The following is a 27,992-nucleotide window of genomic DNA, read 5'->3' as shown; positions in this document are numbered from 1 at the left end:
AGAGATGGTATATTTACTACTTCTGAAGACTCTACAGCTTTTGCCCACCCAAAAAGTGACCTAACCTCTTGAGGAAGGGGGGCATTAGGTCATGAGTGGCATAGACCCACCCAGAACTCCCATGGACCTAGGAGCCCTTGCCTCTGTAGAAACTGGAATGGGCTCTAGGGGAAGAGGGGGAGGGCAAGAGAATAACCGTTGCCCACACATTTATAAGGCAGTACCCTTGCAGCAGCCAGAGCCAGATCTTTGAGGGGGGGGTTTCAGAAACTACCTTAACTTGGGTCTCAAAGAACTGCTCACACCTTTGGCAGAAGGTTCTGGTTATAGGGAGGGAGACGTTCTAAACAGAAGCCCATAGCCCTGTACTGAGTACCTAATAAATCCATGTGTAATTCCATGGTCCCTACTCTTGAGGGGTGTGCGTTTTGTTGAAGAGCCCCTGGAATCACCAAGCCCCCGGGGAAATGAATGTTTCTCTGAGGAGTACTTGGGGGTCTCTGGTTTGTTTCCCACCTGCTGGCCGTCTCCCCTGGTCCAGCTCGCTGCCTTTCCACGCCCACGCAGAGCCTGTTATTGCAAACTGGTGTTGAGGCAACGAGGCGGAGAGGTGCTCCTGCACGGGGGAGTGCTGTAGTTTTACAACCAGTGCCAGCTCTGAGTGGGTGGTGAGTAAGAGCCTCTTCCTCTTCCCTCTGGGCTGTCCTCCCCTCCCGTACCAGTCTTGCTGCTGGCCTGTTTCGGATATGGTGCTAAGCAAGGGCAGCTGCCTGGCTCAGGTGTTATCCGGGCTTGGGACCCCAAAGTTGAGAAGGCAGCAAAATCCGTAAGTGAGGGCGGCATTGGCCTCTGTTTCCTATCAGCCAGAGTTCCTGCGTGAGGGTTTCTGGGGAGAGGTGGCGGATGCGAAGGCAGTAATACAGCAGAAGTTACTCTTCCTTCCTCCATCAGGTACATCAGAAGTGTTGTGTGGCACACAAGAGCGACGTGGGTGTTGAATGTGTCTTCCAGTGACCTGGGGGATGATTTTAGGTTAGATGCTCATTTCTCTAAGAGAATCTTATTTCTGGCCAATTTCTTTTTTTAAATAGAAATAACAGCTGCTTGTTCATTCTTATGTTTGAACATTAAAATATAAGAACGATTATGGTTATCCATACTTTACTGGCCATTTATTTTGCCATTTTTTATCCAGCTTATGAGAGTAGTATTTGTTTTAGATTTTAGCTGCTCTTTTGTGTACATCGCTGACATATTTGTCAGCTGCCAGATTATTACAATCAGATATAAAGAGGAGTTTTCTTCTAGAGGGACTTCCACAGTTCATGCTCAAAGAATTTGTTTTGTATACTCTGCAGGGGGAAAAAATGATTCATTGGTGTCTTTGTGTGTATGTGTGGTTTCTTTCTTTTTTGGTAGCTGTGATCTACAAAGTTTCTGCATCTTCAAGCATAAAGACGGATTTCTCATTTTGTAACGTGAGTTCTTTTCAAACTTGTAGTTTAATTGAATCCAGCTTTGAGTGACACTTTAGAAAATGCTCTCCCGCATCAGAAGTGCGTCTCCAAACCAGGTGTTCTTCGTGCTCACCTGCTGGCAGTGTTTGATTAGCAGCCAGCTACACCCGGGTGTTCTGATTTGTGCCAAGTCCATTCAATATACGGGAGTCTGTGCCTGAGAAGACGAGTCATGCTCGTTATCCAGACCTCTTCCTTAGAAGAAATGCGCCAAAATCACAGAAGCAGAAAATCCAGAAACGGTATGAGGCTTGATATTGATGGACCATAAAATCAGAATTTCACCTCATAATATTGCTTTGTTCTTGGATACATCATCTCTTCCAGCTATGAGCTCACCAACCCTTGTTCTATCCCTGGGTCAGTTGGCATCCCTGCCATTCTACAGACAGAGAATGGGAGATACAGCTGGAGAAGCCAAATTGCCTCCAAGCCAGGAGATCTCGCTAGAATGGGGAGCCAACTCCCTTGACTCCTCTCCAGCCCCTTGCTCTCTGAGACAGCGGAACTTGGAAGAGAGAGCTAGAGGCGAAGCGGAAACTGCCAGTGTAGCCTGAAAGCAATCAGTATTTGAATTATCATTCAGAAGCCAGGAGAAACCAAACAGTGGGGCAAACAGTGGAATCTTAAATGGAGATTGGGAGAAGACAGCAGGGAAGAAGGTTAAAAATAGGCATTTTGGGATCTAAGTTCAAGAATGTAGGGAATATGTTGGAAGATCCTTTTTATGCAGGCCGAGATGCCTCCGTTAACTGTGGGCTGAAATATGCTAGGTAACATCTGGCGTACAGAAAGCAAAGAATGTTCTCCAGTAGGAAATGGTAATCAAAGTAAAGCTAATGCATAAGCTTAAGTCATTAATTCCGTAAATATTTCTTGAATGTCACCCTTGAGCCAGGTCCTGTGACATTCATCGTTGTAGCCTCACCGCCTATCCCGTGGTAGATAGATAAGATGAATGAACGGATTGATGGATAAGTGGACACACATTGTCCAGGGAATTTTATTTTAAGGATTTCCTGTTTCTTCCCTGCTCTTCCTCCCTTGGGACGCCCATATCATCCAACATATCATCCAACAAAGACTCCTGCCTCACCCCTCCTAAAACCACCCACTCACAGGAAGGAGAATTTCTTTAATGAAGGCAAGTAAACATGGGCCTGTGTGCTCACAGTGGGGAAGCCGTTATGTGCTTTTACCCAGACTGAATCTGGGAAAATCATGTCAGGAAGAAGTTCACACCCTAACCGACTCAGTGGTGTAATATTTGCACGTGTAGGCTTCACTGCAGCAAGTCCCGCAGGTGTTATGATCTCTGGGTCAGGCTATCAGAGCAAATTTGCCTTTGTGATCTCCAGAGCTCTACCACCCTTCATCCACTATCTCTCGGGCTTGCCTCCTAGGATCCCAGCTTCGTCTCAGACCTATGCAGCCAGGATCTAGGAAAGGCACACCAGGCACTATTATTTATTGAATGCCCTCAATGCATTGGCCTCAAACCAAATGCAGAATTAGATTACTGTACCTGACCAGTTGGTTCATGTTTTAAACAAATAAATAGGCGGATAGAGGTGGACTAAGTAGCAGGGAAGGTGGAAATATACTCCAGGGAGAGGCTGGTGCCAGAGCCTGTCATTTTGAGACCTTAAGTAGGACAGGGTCTTAAAATATTTAAGATCCAGCTCCATGTTTTTGATCAACCAGAGGAAGGGCAAATTTGGTTGGGAGAAAGAAAGATAAGCCCTTCAACAACACTTCAAGCCCTTGATGTTGATTCATTCTTTTGTGGTTGTCTCTGCCTTTGGGCCACCACTGTACCTTGTATATGCCTCTGACAAAGCACGTGGGCAGCCATAGCCCAGCTATCATTTGCTTACTTTCTGTCTTCTCTGATAGAACATGGGCTCAGTGAGGATAGGGACTTTGTATTCTTCATCTCTGAACTCCCAAAGCCTGATCAATAAATGCTTGTTGAATTTACATATGATACCCGCCTCAGTGACTGTAATTGAACCTCCAATGAGAGCTTGGGCCAGGATGTCAGATGCTCTAGGATTTCAAAATAGAGGTAACTGTGGATTTGAGTGGCCAGACAGCTTTTCTTGAGTCTTGTATTACTGACTGGGATCTTGCACTGAGGGGATTAGGAATGGGGGGTGGGCAATAGCCTGAGGCAAAGGCTCAGAATCAGGGGTGCTCTGTGGTTCTCGGGGAACAGTGCAGCTGAAGCCACTGTGGTCTGTGTTTGATATACCGTGTCACATATAAGAAAGGTGGCGTGGGGGGGTGTCAAGAGATAAATTAGGAATTTGGGATTAACAGATACACACTACTATATATAAAATAGGTAAACAACAAGGGCCTACTGTATAGCACAGGGAACTATATTCAATATCTTGTAATAAGGTGTAATGAAAAGAATCTGAAAAAGAATATATATATGTATAACTGAATCACTTTGCTGTACACTTGAAACTAACACAACATTGTAATTAATTCTACTTCAGTTAAAAAAAAAAAAATGTAGGATGAAGCCAACGTATGAAGGGACAGGTGAAGGTGTTTGACATTTAACCTTTCAACAGTGGGAAACTACTGAAGCCATTTAAGCCAAACTGTAAGAGAAAAAAGGAAAGCTCAAAAGAGCTGAATCCAGCAATGCCAGGAAAGATAAGTTGGAGAGAGAAGCCTGTGTAGGAAGATATAGCAACAATCTACGAATTAAGTGATAAAATTCTGGTCTTAGAGAGGTGGCAGTGGGAATGAATTTCAAGATCCTGGGGCGTTTGTTGATTTGAGATAAAGGTATCATTCGGATCCACAGTTTTCTCTAAATGAAGAATAAAATAATGACGGCCAAACTCTTTATTTAGTGCTTACTATATGCCAGTTACTGTTCTAAGCATTTTACATACAGTATCTCAGTTCGTACTCACAACAACCCTTTGAGGTACTACTATTAGTCCCATTTGACAGGTCAAGTAACTGAGGCACAGTGATTAAGAAATTTGCACAAGGTCCTACAGTTAGTAAGACATAGAGCCAGGATTCAAACCACGACGTAAGGCCGCACAGCACAAAGTGTTAACCACAAATACCTACTTCAATAGGCTCATGGGCAGATTTATGAAAGAGGTTCTAAAATGTGATGTGTGTTGTCATTTTGAAAGGAGAATAAGAGAAACATTTCCTGCATCTGCTTATCTCTTGTCATTATTAATTGCCTACTCCAGTTTAAGGTGATCAGTATACAGTACAATGTAAAATCTGTAATAGGATGATGTGTTTTTTCTTTTTAAACATTGATTTTCCGAATTTAAAAATGAATAATATTCTTTATAAACATCCAAATATTACAGAAATAACAAATATAGAGTGAATGTCCCATACAGTCCTAAATTGCTCCCCAAATCATTATCCATTGTTGGGTGGAAATTCCTCCAGCTCTTCTCTTTTATAGATGCTGACATGTTACCATCATGTATGTTAATAGTAATCCTTTTTTCCCATAGGTGATCACACTGTGGTTGTTGTTGTTTTTTAATATTTATTTATTTATTTAGGCTGTGCCAGGTCTTAGTTGTGGCACGCGGAATCTTTAGTCACGGGATTGCGGCATGCGGGATCTTTTTTTAGTTGCAGCAATGCGAACTCTTAGTTGCGGCATGCATGTGGGCTCTAGTTCCCCAACAAGGGATCAAAGCCGGGCCCCCTGCATTGGGAGCATGGAATCTTACCCACTGGACCACCAGGGAAGTCCCAATCACACTGTTTTCTTCTTTTTTTTTAATATTTATTTATTGATTTATTTAATTTTTGGCTGCGTCGGGTCTTAGGCATTTGAGATCCTCTGCTGTGGCATACAAGCTTCTCTCTAGTTGAGGCGCGTGAGCTCAGTAGTTGAGGCACGTGAGCTCACTAGTTGAAGCGCGTGGGTTTAGTTGCCCCGTGGCATGTGGGATCTTAGTTCCCCGACCGGGGATCAAACCCGCATCCCCTGCATTGGAAGGCAGATTCTTAACCATTGGACCACCAGGGAAGTCCCGATCACACTGTTTTCTAACATGTGTTTTCATTTAATAATTTTGGACATCTCTCCATGTCAGAAAATACACTTTCATTTTATTTTCTTTAAAAGTTGTGTAGGATTCACTTTCACTTTCAGCTGCCCCAGTCTGGGTTCATGTTCTTTTCCAATCAGCAGAGCCACAGGTCTGATGTGACCTAGATTCTTACCTCAATGCCGCTTTTGTTCCTTTTGTGTCTTGGACAGGACTCAAGGAGAAGCAAGCTCAAGAGGGACTCGGTTTTCTGTTTCTGTGAACATAACAGAAGCTAGCATTTCTCTAGTACTCAGGGTGAGCCAGCCACTATTCCTAGCCCCACTTTACAGATGAGGAAACTGAGGCCTAGAGAGGTTAAGTAACCTACTTGCTCAAGGTCATACAGTTAGAAACTAGAAAGTCAGAACTTGAACCCTGGCTCTTTTAACTCAAAGCCTGTGTATTTAGCACCATGCCATCTCTTTATCTCTTTTTCAAGTCTTTTACCTAAATGGATTAATATGAAGTGGTCTCCATAGCGTCATGTGGAGTTCAACTGTTGAGTAAGAGTTAGTCGGTAAAGATGAGCTCTGCTCCTTCTCTTTATGACACACTTTACAAATACCAGCATGAAAAGGGAGTTGTTGGAAGAAATACCTTCCTTTCTGCTGTTTCTCTCTCCATCCCCTCCCTGTAGGTCACTAGTTAGTCTGGGTTTGACCCACTGCCTCTCAACAGTCCCAGACGATGCCTTCCAGGGCTCGAACCTCATTTAGTCTCTCCCTTGCTGATGGGGGCCATGAGGGGAGAGCTGCTGAAGGTTCCTCGGGGGGAGTGGAGGAACCTTCTCCGCATCCCAGCTGGGTGACATGATGGCTGCGGAAAGCCTGCATCCATCCTCCCAGCACAATGCACACAGAAATTTCAGAAGAGTCAATTTAAGTAGATGAGTGTAGATAAACAATCACGTGGAGCACACTTAAAGGGACTATATTGTTTTGTTTTGTTTTGTTTTGTCTTTTGTCTTTTGTCTAAGTGAACTAGACTTGTTTAACATACAGTCTCTTTTAATGGAATGAAGTAACTCTTTCCTTCTCCTTGTGCTAGGAAAGCCTACACAAAGACAATACAAGATAAATCCTACGTCCTGGATCCCTGAAACCATTAATATTTGAATTATTTGGTTGTACCTAATTTTGTTGCGTCAGTGATTTCTCCCCAGGGCAGGCGTTTTCATAGAGCTTGAGAGTTAGAAGGGAACTGAAAATCCAAGCGGTTCAGTTTCTTTTCTCATGCATTTTACAACAGTTCCCTAGAGTGGTCCGCCAGTGTCCACCTGAACACCATCGGGGAAAGTGAACTCCTAAGTACCAAAGCAGACTATTTCATTTTCAGAGCACTTCAAATTACAGTGATGTTCTCCTTTATACTAATTCTATCATAACTTCAGTGCTTTCATCCTTCTTGGACCAAATAGAAGATATGAATGGTTTTTTCCACTTTACCACCTTCCAATCTTTTGAGGACAGTTGACATTTTTCTGCCAGGTCTCTTCCAGGTTAGTTAACCTTTAATTCTTTCACCTCTTATTTCCATGTTTGATCTAGAGACCTGGGCTGTTAGGAAGGTCCCTCTTCCTTGATTGTGTTCTAAATTGTCCACGTCACTCTCTTTTGTGGGTGACATGTAACACAGAACACAGTGCTTCAGGGAAAACTAGATGAGGACAATTGCTTACCTTGTTCTTGGTGGTCTACTTCCATTAGGTGCATTAAACTTAGGATTTCACCAAATTCTGCAAGAGAAGGGAAAGCCAAGGAACTTTATTCTGGAAAGTTTGTAGGGAAAAAAAAATCCCTTCATCAATTTATTTTTCTTCAAGCAATAATATAGAAAAAAGAAACCTGTGGACGTAGATTTTTAATTTTTTGTGTATTGTAGCATCTTTCTAATATGCCATTTTTTTTCATAATATTTATCCACAGTCCATCTATAAGATAGGAATTGTGTGGAAATAATTGTGTAGTAATGCTTAACTTCTCATAAGTGCCTGAGTGATGACTCCTGAGGTACCAAACATTGAGGCTTCTTAAAAGTGTCTTGGTAATTAAAGAGATGAAATATTGTAGAGTATTTCTTTATATCAGTGATTCTTTGAAGTGGAAGGCTAGCCCCTTAAAGACTAGAATTTTTTAGCAGCTCTCCCCCTCCCCTCCTTACTGCTGCCCTGATGGAGTCAAGTTTCTGTGAATTCTTTCAGATCCTTGAAAGGTTTACGGCTTCCCTCCTCCACTTCAGGATTTAGGTACCCACTCCAGATCCAGATTAGTGTTTGTAACACTAGAAGAAAGTAAAGTAATAGGGTAGGTTTCCTTCAAAAAGCTTCTTTTGATTGTAAACTGTGTCCATGTATAGGTAAGATTTTATTACACTTTAGATTTCTTTGGAGAAACTACCGCTGGAACATACAAGACAATGTGTGGTGGGAGGGTACCTGAAGGTGGGAGAATACATTAGATGCCCTTGTATCATTTTCTAAAAAACATATGATTGGGGTGTTTATAGAGGAGAGTGTCACCAAAAGTTATTACATATAAGGAAACCACTGTCAAAGTTAACACTGCTTCTCAGCCATTGGTTAAATTTTAAAAGGAGGACAAAATCTTAAAGACAAATGAATTTTAAATCAAGGCCAACTAATTATAGCAGGGAATGTGTTGGAGAAGAGTGGGTATATGTAATTACGTGGAACATTATATTGAAAATATTTAGGAGGTAATCACATGCCACCTAAACATTTGCTGGGGGATGAATCCACCCCCTGCAACCATCCCTTTCTGATCTCAAAGACCCACATTGACCCTGTAAAATGTATGATATGGCTTCCTCTTCTTAAAACGGTGACCTTTTCCAGGCCAATTAAAAGTTGCTGCTTTGAGGACATTGGAACCCAGGCTCAAAGGGATAAAAGGAAATTGAAACTTCTATTAAGACAAGCTAATGATGCCTGGAGCAGTTGGGATTAAAAAAGAACAAAGTCAATTTTAAAAAGATCCCCAAATCAAAGAGCTGCTTCTCTCATCAAATACCAAGAGAAAGCAAAATGATTTTTAATGAAAACCGGGGCAATGCAATCGGCCTTTTGCCTAGATCCTGGGACTTCAATCAAAACCAGTGAGAAGTTTTGAGTAAAATCCTTTGAACTTCTTGGGAAAAATGTGCTACATAAATTTAAGATAATGTCATGAAAGATAAACTAGCTTTTCTCCTAAATTAGATAAAATGATCCAGGAAGATATTAAAATGATAACAAAAAATAGTGTACATATAGGATTAATTTATAATTGATTCCTCATCTGACATAAAATAAATCTAGGGTTAAAATTTTACATTTTTAAAAATTTAGATATGATAGACATATAACATTGTATTAGTTTTAGGTGTACAGCATAATGATTTGATATATGTATATATTGCAAAATGATTACCACAATAAGTTTAGTTGACATTCATCACCACATATTCATACAATTTTCTTCTTGTGGTGAGAACTTTTAAGATTTATTCTCTTAGCAACTTTCAAATATACAATATTGTTAACTAAGTCACTATGCTGTGCATCACATCTCCAGCACTTATTTATCTGATATCTGGACGTTTGTACCTTTTGACCACCTTCACCCATTTCACCACCCCCCATCCCCCATTCCCTGTGTATAGCAGTCACCAATTTGTTCTCTGTATCTATGAGGGTTTTTTGGGTTTGTTTTTGTTCTTCAAAGATTCCACACATAAATGAGATTATACAGTATTTGTTTTTCTCTGTCTGACTTATTTCACTTGGCATAATTTCCTCAAGGTCCATCCATGTTGTCACAAATGGCAGGTTTTCCTTCTCTTTTCTGGCTGAATAATAATATTCCACTGTATGTATATACCACAATTTCTTTATCCATTCATCCATTGGTGTACACTTAGGTTGTTTTCATCCTTTGGCTATTGTAAATAATGCTACAATGAACATGGTAGTGCAGGTAGTTCTATTTAAAAATTTTAAGGGGGGCGCTTTCCTGGTGGTCTGGTTGTTGGGACTCCGTGCTTCCAATGCAGGGGGCACAGGTTCAATCCCTGGTCAGGGAACTGAGATCCCGCATGCCATGTGGTGTGGACTAGATAGATAGATAGATAGTAAATGTTGTTTAAAGTAAATAAATGAATAATAAACATATTAAGGATCCTCCACACTGTTTTCCATAGTGGCTGCATCAATTTACATTCACACCAACACTGCATGAGGGTTCCCTTTTCTCCACATTCTTGCCAGCACTTGTTATTTCTTGTCTTTTTGAGAATAGCTATTCTAACAGGTGTGAAGTGATATCTCACTGTGGTTCTGATTTGCATTTCCCTGACGATTAGTGATGCTGAGCACTTTTTCATGTACCTATTGACCATCTGTATGTCTTCTTTAGAAAAATGTCTATTCAGTTCCTTTGCCCATTTGTTAATTGGATTGTTTGTGATTTTTACTATTGAGTTGTATGAGTTCTTTACATATTTTGGATATTAACGAATTATCGGATATATGATTTGCAAATATTTTCTCACATTCCGTAGGTTGCCATTTAGTTTTGTTGATGGCTTCCTCTGCTGTACAGAAGCTTTAGTTTGATGTAGTTCTACTTAGTTATTTCTGCTTTTTGGTGTCAAGTCCAAAAATGCCTGCCAAGACTGATGTAAAGGAGCTTACCCCCTATGTTTTCTTCTTGGAGTTTTATGATTTCAGGTCTTATGTTCAAGTCTTTAACCCAGTGGTCCTCAACCTTTTAGGCACCAGGCATAGGTTCTGTGGAAGACAATTCTTCCACGGATGGCGGGGGGAGGCGGGGGATGGTTCAGGCGGTAATGTGAGCCATGGGGAGCGATGGGGAGCGGCAGATGAAGCTTTGCTCGCTTGCCCACCACTCACCTCCTGCTGTGCAGCCTGGTTCCTAACCGGTCATGGACCTGTAGCAGTCCGTGGCCCAGGGATTGGGGACCCCTGCTTTAATCCATTTTGAGTTGATTTTGTGTACGGTGTAAGATACTGGTCCAGTTTTATTCTTTTGCATGTGCCTGTCCAGTTTTCCCAACACCCCTTTTTTTTTGGTTTGTTTTTTGGCCATGCCACACGGCATATGGGATCTTAGTTCCCCGACCAGGGATCGAACCCATGCCCCCTGCAGTGGAAGTGCAGAGTCTTAACCACTGGACCGCCAGGGAAGTCCCTCCCAACACCATTTATTAAAGAGATTTTCCTTTCCCATTGTATATTCATGGCTCTTTTTCATAAATTAATTGACCATATATGTGTGGGTTTATTTTGGGGCTCTCTATTCTGTTCCTTCGATTTATGTGTCTATTTTTATGCCAATACCATACTGTTTTGATTATAGTATATTATATGCTATAGTAATAGCTTTGTAATATAGTTTGAAATCAGGAAGTGTGATGCCTCCAGCTTTGTTCTTCTCAAGATTGCTTTGTCTGTTTGGGGTCTTTTGTGGTTCCATACAAATTTTGTTCTATTCCTATGAAAAATGCCAATTGAATTTTGATAGGGATTGCATTGAATCTGTAGATTGCTTTGGGTAATATGGACATTTTAGCAATATTAATTTTTCCAGTCGATGAGTACAGACTATCTTACCATTTATTTGTGACTTCTACAATTTCTTTCATCAGTGACTATCAGTGTCTATATAGTTTTCAGTGTACAGGTCTTAATTTCTAAAATCTAGCATTTTGATGACCTGTGATGTACACAATAAGTCATTAGGTGATTGCTGTGGATGGTAATTATTATAACCTTGATAGGTTGTTCACTTCTTCATATAGTTTATAATAACTCCATCTGTATTAGTCTGCTCAGTCTGCCATAACAGCATACCACAGCCTGCATGGCTTGAACAATAGAAATTTATTTTCTCACAGTTCTGGAAGCTGGAAAGTCCAAGATCAAGATCAAGTTTCCAGCGCGGCTTGGCTTCTTGTGAGAGCTGTCTTCCTGGCTTGCAGATGGCCACCTTCTGTATCCTCACATGGCCTTTCCTGGGTGCCTGCAGAAGTGCAGGAGGAAGAGAAGGGGAAAATGAGCTCTTTGGTGTCTCTTATAAGGACACTAATCTTCTTAAATTAGGGCCTCACCCATATGACCTTGTTTAACCTTACTTTCTTAGTGGCCCCTATCTCCAAATACAGCCATATTGGGGGGTGGGGCTTCAACATATGAATTTGGTGAGGGACACAGGCATTCAGTCTATAGCACCACGTAGCAATGACTAAGAGGTCAGGGAACTCTTGAGCTTGAAAAGGGGCTAGGCTTTGTACTGCACATGCACATCAGTGGGTAATGCCTTTGCCACTTAGAGGATAGTTGGGTGGGTAGCTGGCAAGCCATCAGGAAACCTAAGAGCTGGCTAGTGCTGCATTTTCTGTTTGTTTAAATTCTAAATGAACTAACTGCCCAAGCCAAGGAACACCACATACTTGGCATGACCAGTAGAAGCCTCTTCATGGCACATTTACTTGAACTCCCTTAAGATATGTTTAATGGTACTGTAGCCAACGGGAAATTTTCTATCATAACCCATCATTTTGGGACGTTGGTTATTTATCCAGCAAATCGGGGCATTGGCAAAGGAAGCTTTGCAGAGTCCAACTTCACTACCCCTGAATTTCTACCTGGGTGTGGTTTTAATGGTGGATAAAACCATTATTTTAGAATTAAAAAGGTTTTCTAGAATAAAGCAGGTCACTCCTACTTATATTAGGACTCACAAAGCTACTTTATTGGGGGTTAGGGTTTCAACATATGGATTTGTGTGTGGTGGGGGGAAACACCTCATCTCAGCTTGGAAATTCTAGGCTGAATTAAGTGTTAAATTTAATTACAAAAAAGAAGGACACTTTGCTGTACACCTGGAACTAAAACAACATTGTTAATCACCTATACTCCAATATAAAATAAAAAGTTTAAAAAAAAGAAAAAAGAAAAAGGACACAGCCACTTCTGTGCCAGTGTGTATTAAGCAGAGGCAAACATATCCAGTGTTGGCAATCGGCTTAGCAGTTTAATAATTTGAGTTGATAAAGAAAAAAGGGAGGTGCTGAGACAAGAAAGATGGCTCTTCTCAAAAGCAAAAAGACGTCTGGACTGATAAGAGGGCAACTGAAAGAGGAGCTGAAGATAACCAGGAGAAACTGATCATAAATTTGCCTCAGCGTTCAGACAGGGGGTCGTGCAGCTGAATTATAGGCAGGGGTCACTCTGGTGAATTTAGAACTTACATCCTGGTTTTGACACCTGTAGGCAGCCTCCTTCACCATGCACCTCATCTCCAAACATTAAGTGGTGGAACATGCATGGTTGAAAAGAATTGCCCAGTATGAATAGGTATTCTGTAATTGATGGGACTATGAGTTCCCTGAGAAGTGGGTCAGCCTGTGTCCCGTGTCACAGGCTACCGCCTCAACTGTGCTGTGTCAATGGCTAATAGGAAACTCACCTGACAGCTTAAAAGTTTTAATCGTTACATTTCCCTTATGATCCCAGGGAGGCCAGGCCTTCCTGGAGAGGGTGTTCAAGTTACGAGTTCATGCAACGTGTGAAATACATTTGAGAGTGTGTGTGTGTGTGTGTGTTTCAACCACACCATAGCTGGTGAACTAACAGATTTACCCATATGATTCAGGCATTCTAGCTGGTTGTTCAGGGACGCAGCCCTGAAGCAGGTAGATCGTGTGTGTGTTAGGAGAGAAGTGGGAGGAGAGGGCCACCCGTCATACTCTGTTGGTCCTGAGTAGGACCTTTGCTTTATGTAAAGTATGAGTGTAAAAGTAGAACCGAACTCCCTCAGGTCTAATGCCATGAAATGAGTGAATATCATGCAGAACTGCTCAATAAACTGAAAACAGTATACTGTACAATTATATGATGTTATATCAAGCATGATTATCATTTCTGTCACTAACGCCACTAAGCTGCCAGCATCAGGAATCCTGCCCATATTGAGGTCTTCCATGTGCCAGACCCTGTTCTAGATCAGAATTTTTCAACTGTGGCTCTTATTAATCTTTGGGGCTGGATAACCCTCTGTTGTGAGATGGGAGGTGGGCCTGTCCTGGCCACTGCAGGCAGCATCCCTGGCCTCTGCCCACTAGATGCTAGAAGCACCCTCCCTCCACCCCCAATCGTGACAACCCGAATGCTTCCAGACATTGTGAAGTGTCCCCTGGGAGCAAAATTGCCCCTGGTTGAGAACCAGTGTTCCAGACACATGACATGTTTGAGATGGGGTGTGGCGTATGCACAGAGCATGAGCTGGGAGAATTCCCTGGCGGTCCAGTGGTTGGGACTCCGTGTTCTCCCTGCCAAGGGCCTGGGTTCAATCCCTGGTTGGGGAACTAAGATCCCACATCCCACAAGCCATGCAGCACAGCCCCCTACTCCAAAAAAAGAAAAAAAAAAGAGCATGAGCTGGGCATCACGCTGCTATCTTCATTCCTTCATTCACTTTATTTCCTGAGCCCTTGCTCTGTGCCAGGAATGGTGCCAGGTGATGGAGATAGAAGGATAAAGATGACATGGCTTTTTCCTTAAGGAAAATATGAGGGAGAAACACTCATAAATAAATTGCCCATCAATGGGGTAAATGCAGTGAAATAGACACGCACAGGAGCTGGAAGCACATGATAACGGTCGGGGGACAGAGCTCCTGACCCAGTTTGGAAGGCATCCTAAGAAAGCTGGAGGTATCAAGGAAGGCCCTCCTGAGTTGTCTAGTCTGAGCTGAGTCTTAAAAGATAAGTCAATGGAGGAGGTGAGAACACTGAACAGAGGCATAATTCAGTGTTGCAACATTGAAGCATAAGACGAGATGCAGAGGTGAAAAGAAGCCTAGAGAGTGTGTGTATTGGTCATGTGCTAAAATCCTGGTGCTAAAATCCATATGCTAAATCCTGGGTAGGCAGACAGGATGACCTTGTTTGCCAATCTAAGAGCCTGTGCTTTGTTCTAGGAGGTGGGGAGCCATTGACGGGTTTTAAGTGAGGGAGTGGCATGCTTTTGTTTAAACCAATTGCTTTGGTTGCTATGCAGAGAATGGAGTTAAGGGGCACAGGAGTGAAAGCAGGGAGACCAACTTCGGAGGCCAAGAGATAATGAGGGCCTGAACTAGGGCCATGGAAGGAGGGGAGAGATTTGAGAAATCTTTCAGAGATAAGATGGCATGACTTGACTCTCTGGATATGAGAGATGAGGGAGAGGGAGCAAGCCAGGATGACTGCCTGCCACCCTTGTTCTAAGGTGCCACTCTAAGGGTCTAGCATTTAGGAAATACTCAGTGAGCGTAACCATTGCGTTATGCTATCATATCAACAACTTCTTATCCCCATATTGCAGATGAGAAAATTGAAGCTCGGAGGGAAAAAGTGGTTAGCCCAAAGTAACCTGAGCTCTGTTTGATTGTCTAACTTCTACCCTATCCTACTGTGTGGCTTTAGCCTAAGTGTGGATTAAACTGGTGAAAATAACTTCACTCAGAAAGAAGTGGACTTGGCTTTTATGCTTGGGAGGTGCTCAGTATTTACTGAATATATATATGTATACGTATATATATATTTGGCATCACCATTAAGTTCTGGGCCAATGAGAGGACTCTAGTCCTATTGTCATTTCTATCTGAAAATATTAAATGTGACCAAGACCAGACTGTTGGGCAGGAAAGGGGGATGATTGTTACCAGACTAAATGTTGAATCTTATGGATGTTGTTAAGATAAACACAAAGAAATTCCTGTGTTACTTCTCTCTAGGATTGCTCCCTTAACCTTTCCTTCTCCAAATCTAGACTTCAAGGCTCCTAGAAGAACCAACACACAGAAGTATAGGATTAGTTGCCCAATCTACTTATATTTTAAGGAAGTGTCCCAAAAGGCCAGTTAAGCCTGTCTGACAGCTGTGACAGGTCTCATCGTCAGAAAATCCAAGGATGATTATAGCCTATGACCTGTGACAGCTCTAAAAGCATTAAGAATTGCCAGGGAATGCCACTGGGATTTGACTCTCGGGCCACTGGAAAGCACGGGGGCTTTGCTGGCCAGTGGATGTGGACTTGCATCCATGTTGTCCCTTGTCAGCTATAAACTGGAAACGCCACTTACCTTGCTCAGCCCCAATTTCCCCATATGAAAAAATGGAAATAATATTTACCTTAAAGAGTTGTGAAAAGTCTAACACAGTTCCTGGTTAATAAAGTTATTGATGCCTTTGATCATTATACAGGTTGGGGATTAGAAGTTCCTTCCAAAACGTTTATGCCAGGCCATTGATGTGGCGAGAGGTCTCACTCTAAGCATCAGCATATGTATTTTTTAAATAATTTTGCACATTAATTGTGAAAGGCAGTCATCTAGAGTGAAAGAAACACAATATTTGAAGTGGTTTGATTCATTTTGTCAGCTTTTCCCCTGATAGGTGACAGACACATTTATCTATAGCTTCCCACTCTATTCAAAGCTATTTGCCTTAACTTAACCTGAATGTACCTGCTCGTTACTAGCTCTAAAAATTAAAAATGGAATATTAATTTCTATCTCTTTTTGGCATTCTGACCTCAATTCCAATATGTGTGGGGGACGGGGATTCCAACAAGCAATTCTCTGTCACCAGGGTGTCTGAGAATTCAACTCAGTTCTGACACTATGTAGAGATGGCGTCAGATTCCGTAGGTTAAGGGAAGATTCCATAGGTTCATTCCTGCAAGACTGAACACACACTTCAGAACTAGACACAGCCCAGGTCGTTACCTGTGCTTCTGACCTACACAGTACAAATTGGAGGTTCCGATAACACCCCCTCCCACTCTGGATGCCAATCACAAGTCCAGGTTGTTACCTGTACTGCTGACCAACTGGCTAGAAATCAGAGGTTCCCACGACCTCCCCCTTGGGTTCAATTAATTTGCTAGAGTGGCTCACAGAACTTAGAGAAACATTTTACTTATTAGATCACTGGTTTATTGTGAAAGAATATAACTCAGGACAGCCCGATGGAAGAGATGCACAGGGCAAAGTACAGGGAAAGGGCATGGTGCTTCCACGCCCTCTCCAGGTGCTCCGCCCTGCCCAAGCTCCACGTGTTCACCAGCCCGGAAGCTCTCTGAACCCTGGCCCCCATCCTTTTGGGTTTTTATGGAGGCTTTACTGCATAGGTCCGATTGATTAAATCATTGGCCATTGGTGATTGAAGTCAACCTCCAGGCCCCCTGGGTCTGGGGCTGGGACCGAAAGTTCCAACCATCTCATCACAAGGTTGTCTCCACTGGCAACCAGCCCCCACTCTTAGGTGCTTTCCAAAAGTCACCTCATCAACCAAAAAAGAGACACCTTTAAGCTCCCATCACTTAGGAAATTTCCAAGAGTTTGGGAGCTGTGAGCCAGGAACTGCGGTCGAAGATCTGAATGATAGAACATATATATAAATCACAATATGGTACCATCCACTTAAAATAGCTTCCCTTTGGTTCAAGGTGCGCTCTGCTCTGTTAAAGTAACCAAGCAGTGAACATGTTGCTGTGCAAAGTCCCCTTGGGGTTGAGATTCCGTTTCTATGGTGCAACAGTGACATCCATTGGCCTGTTGCACTAATTATAGAGGAAACCTGTTTCTCAGCTCTGTGACTATTGGGTTTCCAGTTACAGACAGACATACGAAGAGAACAGACTGTCTACGGGCCCAACAGGTAAGTCAAACACCTGGCCTGCAGACTGGGCTGGTTTCAGGATCCTTTCCAAGGACCCACGTTCTCAGATCACTGCCACCTGGGTCTTCTCTTGTGGTCATGTGGGGCAGTCCTGGAATCAGTCCTATCTTTGTAGAGTTCAGTACATTCGTGGGGCTCTGGGGAAACCATTGGTTTGGGATTCAGATATGCTTCTGAATGCATAAGCCAGGGCAACTCCCTTCGACTCTGAACCTTTTCCACACAGATGAAGTGAAGCTGATACCTATACCTGTCTGGGAGTTACCAAGGGCTTTTCCACACATTTGATAATAAATCCCCACAATCACACAACAGTTGCGAAAATTAGGAAAGTACAAATCACATCTGCTTAACACCCAGCAGACTGTGGGGATGGGAAGCTGGCCACCCAAATGACAGGTTTTCAGACCCCCAGCCTTGGTGATTTGTGTTCCCTGCCCTAGTTAGAATTCACCAGATTGTTCAGAAATTCTTGCTTCATTTCTGAAAGGACCTTGGGGGAGGTTCTAAAGCTAGAAAAGCAAAGGAAAGGTTATGTGGCTGGATTTGAGATTGAGCAATGAGTGCGTGCCTTCATGTAGAAAAAGAAAAAACAGGGCTGTTTTTCATCTCCACAGAGAACGTTAACAGGAAATAGCAAGACTAGAAATCTTTATTTCTACCAACTATGTGTCAGATACTCTGTTAGGCATTAAGAATAAAGGATAAATAAGACAAACCATGGTATGCCCCCAAAGACCTTGTTTTCAAGTGAGGGACACAAACTAGGAACAGTGAATTCTAATAATGTGGTAGGAGTTGTGTTAAGCATTCCTGCAGGAACCCCTTCTAAGCCTTTGGACGGAAAAATGGGTGAATAGTCTCAGTTCCACTCAAAGCCAAGATATCAAATACTTCTCAGTATCAAAATCAAGCAGCTTGCAAAACTGACAAGTCAGATACATTATCACTTACATAAAAGAACAAAACCTATGGATTCAGTGGCGCTTTGTATCATTTCCAAGTAAAACTTTTTTTTAGAAATAATTAGGGGATTTGTAACTAATTTCTGATATATGTAGCCAAACCCACTACTGACTCACTGGTAAAGCTTTTTCAAGTCATTGTTATGATTAAACAAACCAAAAAAAACCACCTCACCCAAGGAAGAATCTCATTGAGATGCCATTCCTCCCTCTCCAGTTGACTACCTAACAGGAAGGTTCGATTTCAGTGCCCGCTCTTATTAAATCATATCATTTTAACTCTCGTTATAAACACTCCAGGCTCCTTCAGCCCACCTCTCCTCCCACTAACCACAGCCTCCCCATGTGACCTTGCTGACTTTTCCCCTCAGGAGAGGGCCAAATACCTATCACTTCCTGTTTACCAGTGGAACTTTCTAAGGACAGAGGCCAACAGATTCAAGACACCTTGCCAAACAGGTGGCCCCACTGCTTTACATCCCTCTCCCTCCCTCCCCCCCATACCACTGTCTAACCATTAGAGCGCCTTAGAAAGAGTGCAGCCCATATCCTAAAGCACAGCTTCTCATATTGGTCATTTTGGTTTAGACTCACGTCAGTCAAACTGAGAAAATTTTAGCCTACAATTGTTGGCTCTGTTTAGAGTCCTTTCCCAAGTACCAAAGTATAAGTCTGCAGAATCCAGTGAAATGTCTATGGGCTTTGAGAAGCCTTTCCCACCAAGTAAGAAAAGATGAGTTTACACAGATATAGAGAACAAACTAGTGGTTACCAGTGGGGAGAGGAAAGGGGGAAGGGGCAATATAGGGGGATTAAGAGGTACAAACTATTAGGTATAAAATAAGCTACAAGGATATATTGTACAACACGGGGACTATAGCCCATAGCTTATAATAACTATAAAAGGAGTATAACCTTTAAAAATTGTGAATCACTGTATTGTACACTTGTAACGTATACGACATTGTACAACTATACTTCAATAAAAAGAAGAGTTTATTTTAACTGTAGCAACCCATCCCCAGTGTATTATGTATTCCCCAGTGTGTTAATGCTAAAGAAACCAGGAATGTGGCTGCACAGCCATATCCCCAGAGACCTTCAGGGCTCAGTCTGCTGGGTGTCACATGGAGGCCACCCCTGTGGGTTGCTGCCCCTTGGCCATCAGATCTGACAGCTTGAAGCTCCTGCCCCATCTCCCTCACGTGGGAGTCTCAGGGCACTGCCACTTGCCCCTGAGCACCCAGCTCCCTTCCAGAGCCCTTCTTGCTTAGGTCGCTGCAGCCTCATCAGCATCTTTGGCATTCACCTTTTAGCCTTTTGGACCTGGGCACCTCATCAGCATCTTTGGCATTCACCTTTTAGCCTTTTGGACCTGGGCGTAAAATAAACTCGTAGTTTTTTGCAGGACAATTTGAGTAAGTATGTGGAGTGATTTGAGGTCCTAAGAGAGAGTTATTAACACCTTAGTGATAACTAGTCTGTAACATACAGGCTTGAATTTTTTAAAATCTGTGTTTCAATATATTTTTTTTGAGAGATCATTTACAAACTGAAATGTATGCTTAAGTATTACAGTTCCATTATCAGAGTCCTGATAGGTGTATACACCTGTGTAATCTACGCCTCTATCAAGATATAGACCATTTTCATCACCTGCAAAAGCTCCATGCCCCTTCCCAGTCCATCCCCCACCCCCAGGCATCCAGTGTTCAGATTTATTTCACCACAGATTAGTTTTGCCTGTTCTAGAGCTTCTTATAAATGAAATAACATAGTATGTACTCTTCTGTGTGGTATTTTTTACTCAACATAATGTTTTTAAATTTTATCCATGTTGTTGCTTATATTTATTGTTTAGCCATCCTCCTGTTGATGGACATTTGGGCTGTGTCCAGTATGGGGCTATTATGAATAGAGCTACTATGGGTATTAGTGTCCAAGACTTTTTGTAGACCTATGTTTTCATTCTCATGGGTGAATACGTAGGAGTAAGATGCTGGATCATAGGGTAGATGTATGTTTGCCTAATGAGAAACTTCCATACCATTTTCCAGAGTGGTTGTACCACCTTACAATCCAGTTCCAGTTGCTTCACAACCTACTCAACATTTGTTGCTGGCAGCTGTGTCAGTTTTCTACTGCTGTGTAATAAATTATTGCAAACATAGCATCTTACAGAAGCACAAATGTATTAGCTCATAGTTCTCCAGGTCAGGAGTCCTACGTGACTCAGTTGAGTTCTATGCTTAAGGTCACAAGGATGAAATGAAGTATCAACTAGGCTGGGTTCTTCTCCGGAGGCTCTTGGGAAGAATCCACTTTCAAAAGTGTTCAGATTGTTGGTTCAATTCACTTCCTGTGGTTTCCTTACTGGCTGTCACTTAGAGCAGCTCTCTGATCCTAGAGGCAGGTAGCCTGAATCTTCTTCTCACATGGCCCCCTCTATCTTCAAGCCTGCAAAACACATTGATTCCTCACCATCCCCACACCCACCCCCATGCCCATGGTTGAAATCTCTCTGTCTTCCTTACTGCTTTTAGAAAGACTCACCTGGTTGGGTCAGACTTACCTGGATAATCTCTGTATCTTAAGGTCATTTGACTTGGAACTGTAATTGCATCTGCAGGCTTCCTTCCCAGTTGTACCTAAATTAATGTTTGATTGAGTAACTAGAGGACAGAAATCTTGGGGCCATCTTTAGAATTCTGCCTACCACAGCAGTGTATGGTGAAACTTTAAAACCAGCATCACTTTTCATTATCCAGGTGCTTTCAAAGCTTGAGATTTCAAAAATATTTTCCTCTTAAAGAATCATACTTACTGTGGTTTCAATAATTATCCCTTACCACTTGTGTTCTATGCATTTATAAAACTCCCTGCATTTGAAAACATCTAAGTGCTTCCCCAACATTGAGTTTGACACCCATCCAACGTGATCAAATTCACTAGCTGACAATATTAAGACTGGAACACTTGGCCACAGGTTAAAGTGATTTGACCAAGTTGATTTTTGTCATTTCCTGGTGCCCCTTATAACTGGTTGCAGAATTAAGAACTAATATTTTAATTTTGGTAACTAGAATAATTGAACTTAGGGATGAAAAGGCCCAAGAACTTTATAGGCCAACTGAAGATCAGAGAAATTGATTCACAGAGTTGGTTACTCAGAGATGAGCTCAGAGCCATGTCCCTAGATTCCTGGGTTGACTACCTTCCAGTGCCTCCTTGCTTCTCGAGAGGTATCTGATCCTGCAACGGGACTTTGGGATTTGTTGATTTAAGTCACCATATAAATCTCTGGCAATCTAGAAAATATTTATTGAAAATAATGCATAGATTACAGTGTTTTCATTAGTTCCAAATAAAAAATTTTAAGCTAGCTAAATCCATCCAAGAAAAGTTGTTTTCTGTCAGCTTGAAACTAGCTGAGGGAGGGAAGGAGCCAGTGGAATTGACCTGCTCCTCTTTAGATGCTAGGGTCTTAGTCCTTGAGTCTGTGCTTGAAATCTCATTGAACTTGGGGACTCTGCATCTCCTCCAGTAGAGAATAAAAGAATTGTGTACCTGACTTTCATGAAACTCTCATAAAGCCCCCATATTTTTCAAGATGAATTCCAGACAAGCTGGTGGCAAAGTCACACAACTTGCCAAGTCAAGAATAGAACCTGGGTCACCCTGTGGCTTTATGCCAGAGGCAATGACCGGCAGCAAACCAGCCCAGTCTCTCCTGAAGCTATGTTTTATCTGGCCCACAGAATGGTGGGGTTTTTTTAATTTGAAATAATTTCCAACATTTAAAAACTGGAAATTTTCAGATGAAAACCCAGATGTCCATCGTTTTTCTTAGAAATTGGCAACTCGAGGAACAGTGGATCCACTTTCTACAAGGCCCTTGAGACAGGGCATACACACTCCAGGCACCCCAATCCCCGTGGTTCACTTCATCCATTTACCTTCTTGGTTTCTATAGGAATCTGAGTCATGACACCTGGTCTCACCCAAGCTGCCATTTTGAGGCACCTTGTCTGACTGTTCAAACAACTTCTTATCTGGGCTATACATACCAAATATGTCTGGCACTTGTTTCCGAGCAGTTGAAGATAATGAGCCAGATTTTCGAAATAGGTGAGCTACTTCCTGGCATTAATTCTGGCCATTTAAAAGGGCATTTTCTCTGTAGGCCCTTAGTCGGTTACCATGGGGGATACTCAGCATTCACATAATTTCAAAAAGTACTCTTTTTCTAATGCGCTTGCTTAGTCATCAGGTAATTCCAACTTTATGTAAATGAGGCAGTTGGTATTTGTGAAGTCAAAGAGTTTATTTAGGAAAGCCACCTTGTCATCTAAAAAACTTATGGACTGAATTGTGACCCACCCCCCAGACCCCCCAGATTCACATGTTGAAGCCCTAAGCCCCAATATCTCAGAATGTGACTGTATTTGGAGATAGGGCCTTTAAATAAATGCTTAAGTTAAAACGAGACCCTTAGGGTGGGCCCCAATCCAATCTGACTCCTGTCCTTATAAGAAGAAATTTGGACACACAAGGAGGCACTAGGGATACACACGGAGGAAAGACAACGTGAGGACACAATGAAAAGACAGCCATCTGCAAGCTAAGGAGAGAGGCCTCAGGAGGAAACAAACCTGTTGACATCTTGATCTTGAACTTCCAGCCTCCAGAACTGTGAGAAAATTCATTTCTGTTGTTTAAGCCAGGTATTTTGTTATGGCGGCCCTAGCTAACTAATAGAGCTTCCTAAGTTGTATTTCTTTGGAGGAACCTCTGTGTCACCTTATGAAATGTATGCAGTAAGTTGTTAATTGATAATTCTTCTTGAGTTTATGCAGCTAGAATCCCGAGTTGACTGACAGCTGTGATTCTTTAGCTGCACATGAGAAACATCTGTGGAGCTTTTAAAACTAACAATGGGATCGTCCCCCAAAAGTCTGACTCATTGCTTTGGGGTTGGTCCTGGGCCTCTGGCTTTAAAAGTCTCCCAGGTGGTTTGCAGGTGCAGCCTAGAGTGAGAATTACTGACTTAAGGGGAAGGATCTGCCTCTCTAAAGAGGGGCCTAGGCTTCTGCAGTTCTCACCTGGGATTCCACAGCTGCCCATGCCATCCAGAAATAGGTGGGATAAGTTTACTGCCTATATAACAGGACCTCTTAAGGCCTTGAGTAAAAATGAGCCTCTGCCCTTGGGCCTCAGATTAGTGGGACCCCTCAAGTCTGCAAGTGGTACAGCTCTGCCTATGAGCTGCATGTGGCCTGGCTGGGATCCAGGGGTTTTGTTTTGTTTTGTTTTTTAATCCCTTATCTCCTTGCCATTGATATTGTGTTTAATTTCTTGTTCCACCTTCCATACCAGTTGAGGGTGGGGCATCAGGGAAGGTGTTCCAGGAAGCTGTGGCTTTCCCTCTGCACCCTGGGCGTAGTAGAGCTTGGAGTCCCACAGAAGAAACAGCCATTTAGAGGAGCATATTCCCAAGGCTCAGACCCATGTGGCTTTCCTTTTCCAGCAGTGGCGAGATTCAGGGCCTTGCCTGGAGTGCTGGACCGTTCTATGGATTTGGCATCTTTCTGCCACATCTCTTACAATTAAAATGGTGTTTTCTGATGTTTATGGCTATTTAAGATTGCTGATTTTATTAACTTAATTCCTGGCAATTCTCAGCAGTCTCTCATGAGCCTGCTAGAATGCAAATATTGCCCTGTTCTGGTATTTTCTGTGAGCTGCGTGCTCTGCTTGTGTTGGAGAGCAGTGGTGTTTTTGAGAGTCAGATACGAGTTAATGGAGCTAGGACAATGTTTACCCCTTCCTTCAAAAGCCCTCCCTGCCATTGGCTGGTGTGTGTCTAATCTTTCTCTCTGCCATCAGGTATGACATCCTGACCCCATGTCATAACTTCATTCCCTGATAAGTGCTGTCTTGGTAAATTCGACTGTAGCGGGGCAGACCTGCCTGACCTGACGAACCACAGAAACCTTTAAGTGCATTACGAAGCTCCCACTGAACACTTTTATCACAAAAGCAAAGAGAACGGGGTCACTTTCAGGACCTCATGGATGAGTGGGAAAAGAAAGAATTTTATAAGGGACTTGGATCTCAAGTTTTGGTTGATTCAAAGTGGTATCACCAAAATCATAAAAAAGGGGAAAAAAGCAATTTGCTGCACTGTAGGTCTAGAGTTTAAGAAAAGTCCAGTGATACCCAGTGTCTCTTAAAGCTTGAGAAAGTTCTGGTGGCCTCACTCAATGCAGGTGGATATTTGTAATTATGATCTTAAACTGATCATGTGAGCACCTGTTATTCAAGTGATGATGTATTACAGCTTGCCTGAGTTAAAGTCTAGCAAAGATCTTCCAACTCTTATATCTTGAAATTTCTTGAAAGTAAATGCTGAGCAAGCAAGGACTGGAAAAGATATGTGTTACACCCACATTCATAGGGGTACTATTTACAGTAACCAAAGGTAGAAGCAACTCAAGCAAGTGTCCATTGGCAGATGAATAGATAAGCAAAATGTAACAGAATATGGTTCAGCCTTTAAAAGGAAAGAAATCCTGTCGTGTGCTACAACATGGATGAACCTTGACATTATGCTAAGTGAAGTAAGCCAGGCACAGAAGAACAAATACTGTATGATTCCACTTATATGAGGTACCTAGAGTCGTCAAATTCATATAGAGACAGAGAGTAGGATGGTGGTTGCCGGGGGCTGCGAGGCAGGGGGTTGAGGAGTTAGTGTTTAATGGGTACAGAGTTTCAGTTTGGAAAGATGAAAGAGTTCTGGAGATGGATGGTGGTGATGGCAGCACAATAATGTGAATGTACTTAATGCCACCAAACTATACACTTAAAAATGGTTAAGATAGTAAATTTTATGTGTATTTTACCACAATTTTTAAAAAATGCTGAACAAATAGAAGATATTATTATAATTATTATGCAAAGTGAGTATTTGACGTGATGTTTTCTGAATTTCTTCTTTGGTCAGATTTATACAGAGAAGAGCCAAAGTTACGGAGAATTGCTTTTATTATGCCTGAGAAGTCTTAAACATGAAACAGACTGCTCAAAAAAAAAGGGCCTTTGATAGACATTTTGAGGAAGCTAACCTTCCAGACCCATGTGTCTGCCTGCCTACTAGGCAAACCCACTTCTCTCTCCCAGGCATTTGCCCAAAACTGAGGTCATCTTTCCCATTAGAGCTGCTCCTCATCTGTTCTTCCCCATTTCAGTGAATTGTGTCATTATCCATCCAGTTGCCCAAGCCTGAAGTCTGGGTGTCTTCCTTGAGTCCTTCATTTTTCTCACCACCTCCTACACGCAATCCAAATTAACAGGGCCTCTGTCTGTCCACTCAAAGACGTAGTTCATAGCAGAACCTCAAAAACATTATGTTAAGTGAAAGAAGCCAGGCATAAAAGATTACATATTGTATGAGTCCATTTATTTGAAATATCTAGAAAAGGCAAATCTATAGAGACAAACAGCAGATCACGAGTTGCCTGAGGCTGGGCGTGAGAGCAGGGATTAGGCATAAGGGAACTATTTGAGGTGATGAAAATGTCCTAAAATTGGATTATGGCAATGGTTTTAGTAAATTCACAACTCTGTGAATTTACTAAAAATCACTGATTTACACACTTTAAAAAAGTTAGCATTTTATTTGGGAAATAACTTAGATATTTTATATTGAACCAAATAGATTTACTATGGAAAAGATGCAAAGAAGCATGACTTTATATCAGGAAAGAGATTTTAAAGGTTTCACAAAAGATTAATAAGGCCTATTCACTCTGCTTCCCTAGTTGTTCTCCCTATTGACCCCTCTCTTGAATCCTCTCTGCATTATCCTACTTCAGCGTATTTATTTGTTTGTTCAACAAATATTTGAGCACTTATTATGTGCCACATTCTGTTCTAGGTGCTTGAGGTATAGTAGGTAAACCAAGCAAAAAGCCCTGCCCTCATGGAGCTTACATTCTGGGGTGGAAGGACTATCACCTTCAGCCTATACTCCTGTGGCCATGTCCTAACTGGTCACTGGCCTTGCTCCCCTCCCATTGGTGGCCACTGCAGGCAAAGCAATCCTTCTGAAATGCAAATCTGATCTCATCCCTCTACTTAAAATCGTCCAATGCCTTCCCATTACTGCTTGGATAAACTTCAAACTCCTGCCCAGGCCTTTGTGTCCAGCCCCCTTTGCCACTTCCTTTTTTGTGCTCTACTCCAGCCATACTGATTTCTTTCCATTCCTTGGTCTTGCTGGACTCTCTTCCCTCCATTCTCTTTGCCCAGCTAACTCCCATTCGTTCACTAGACCTCAGTTTAGAATCCTGTCATAATCCCTCAGTTCCAGTTTAGGATGCCTCCCTGTGGTCCTCCAGCCTGCCACAGATTCCATCACACAGTGCCCATGGTATACTAGTTGCTCAATAAAACATGCATTTTAGATGCATCAACACCCAGAAAGGAACATCAGGGAGAGACAGGTTTAGCTGGTGTTGACTTTTCTTATTTGTGTGATGCTATGGCCTCCACACTTAAGGGAAAGAGTGTTTTTCAGAGTTCTGATCTGGGAAACATAAGCTTTATATACTATTTCCATTAAGGATACCATGAGAATGTCAAGATGATTTGTCCTTTTTTTTTATTCAAACAGAAAGTCACAAAAATTATAATCATCCTCATCAGTTTGATTTATTTAAAAAAATAAAACATAGCAAAACTTTTTGGTCTCATTGTATACATGGGACTAATATTAATGAAGTGGTATTTGTATAAAGTTCTGAGCTCATTTAGCTAAAAATAAACTATGGTAATATATTTTCAGAGAGAAATAAAACAGAAAAAATTCTATCCCTGCTTCTGGCATTTAAGATTATTGCTTTAGCAGGCATACATCTTAAATGTTTTGATCAGACTCTTCTTACTGTAAATTATTCTGTCACTTCAAGTTAGGGACAAAAAAGGAAGTATCCTGTTTACTCCCTTCCCCAGCCTGTATTGATAGGACCAGTAAGCTCAAACTGTGTGGGAAGTTTCCTACTTTAAAATTTATTTACTCTCTGAAGAAAAGCTACTTTTATTTAAACCCATTATTTTCTTTAAAGCATACATGGGTTTTAATTTGGTGAGAAAAATATCCTTGCCATTAGAGGATTCTGCCTCATTACCTCTTATAAAAAAAAAAACCCCTCCTCCCCAAATTTGCAGAACTAAAGGAAGCATAAATTAAAACAACATTGTTTTTTGTGGCTTTGATCAACAAACACCCATCTCCAAAAGAAAAACTACAAGCCAGGCCAGATTCAAAAACAGTCCCTTCCCTAAATTAAATCAGTCAATATAAACAGCTTAGCCTCCCAACTGGATAAGAAAGGAAAAAACAGGATGGGGTTGGGGGATAGGAAGAAGAATTTGGAAGGAAATTGAGTTGGGTTCCTTATCTTGCCTGTTGGCTTGAGTGTCCTTAGTTGTTAGCTCTATGAGTATCAGACTTTTGATTCGGAACTAAGTAGTAAGGGCTTAATGTTGTCTGTTCTTTGGACTTAAAAAGCTTCTTTGCCATTACCCATTATACACATGTAATTTTTAAAAATATCCTATTGGCCAGTGGTTCAAAAAGATATATTCCAAAAAAAAAAAAA

The 27,992-nt window shown here is 41.9% G+C and overlaps 1 protein-coding gene and 1 long non-coding RNA gene across 5 annotated transcripts in view; one reads left to right on the top strand and one right to left on the bottom strand.

Annotated features, from left to right (window-relative positions):
* Positions 1-27,992, top strand: part of SHROOM3 (shroom family member 3) — a 533,396-nt gene that overhangs the window by 415,213 nt on the left and 90,191 nt on the right. The gene's annotated exons all lie outside the window — the stretch shown is intronic.
* LOC309627484 lies at positions 834-27,992 on the bottom strand. Its single transcript, XR_014243759.1, has 3 exons — positions 19,703-27,992; positions 11,532-19,653; positions 834-7,355 (listed from the first exon to the last, which is right to left on the bottom strand). It is a non-coding gene; the product is annotated as an uncharacterized lncRNA (long non-coding RNA).

The sequence above is a fragment of the Balaenoptera borealis genome (genome assembly GCF_965194805.1).
Source record: "Balaenoptera borealis genome assembly, chromosome: 4".
Taxonomy (NCBI): Eukaryota; Metazoa; Chordata; class Mammalia; order Artiodactyla; family Balaenopteridae; genus Balaenoptera; species Balaenoptera borealis.
This window is presented reverse-complemented; position numbering and strand designations above follow the sequence as displayed.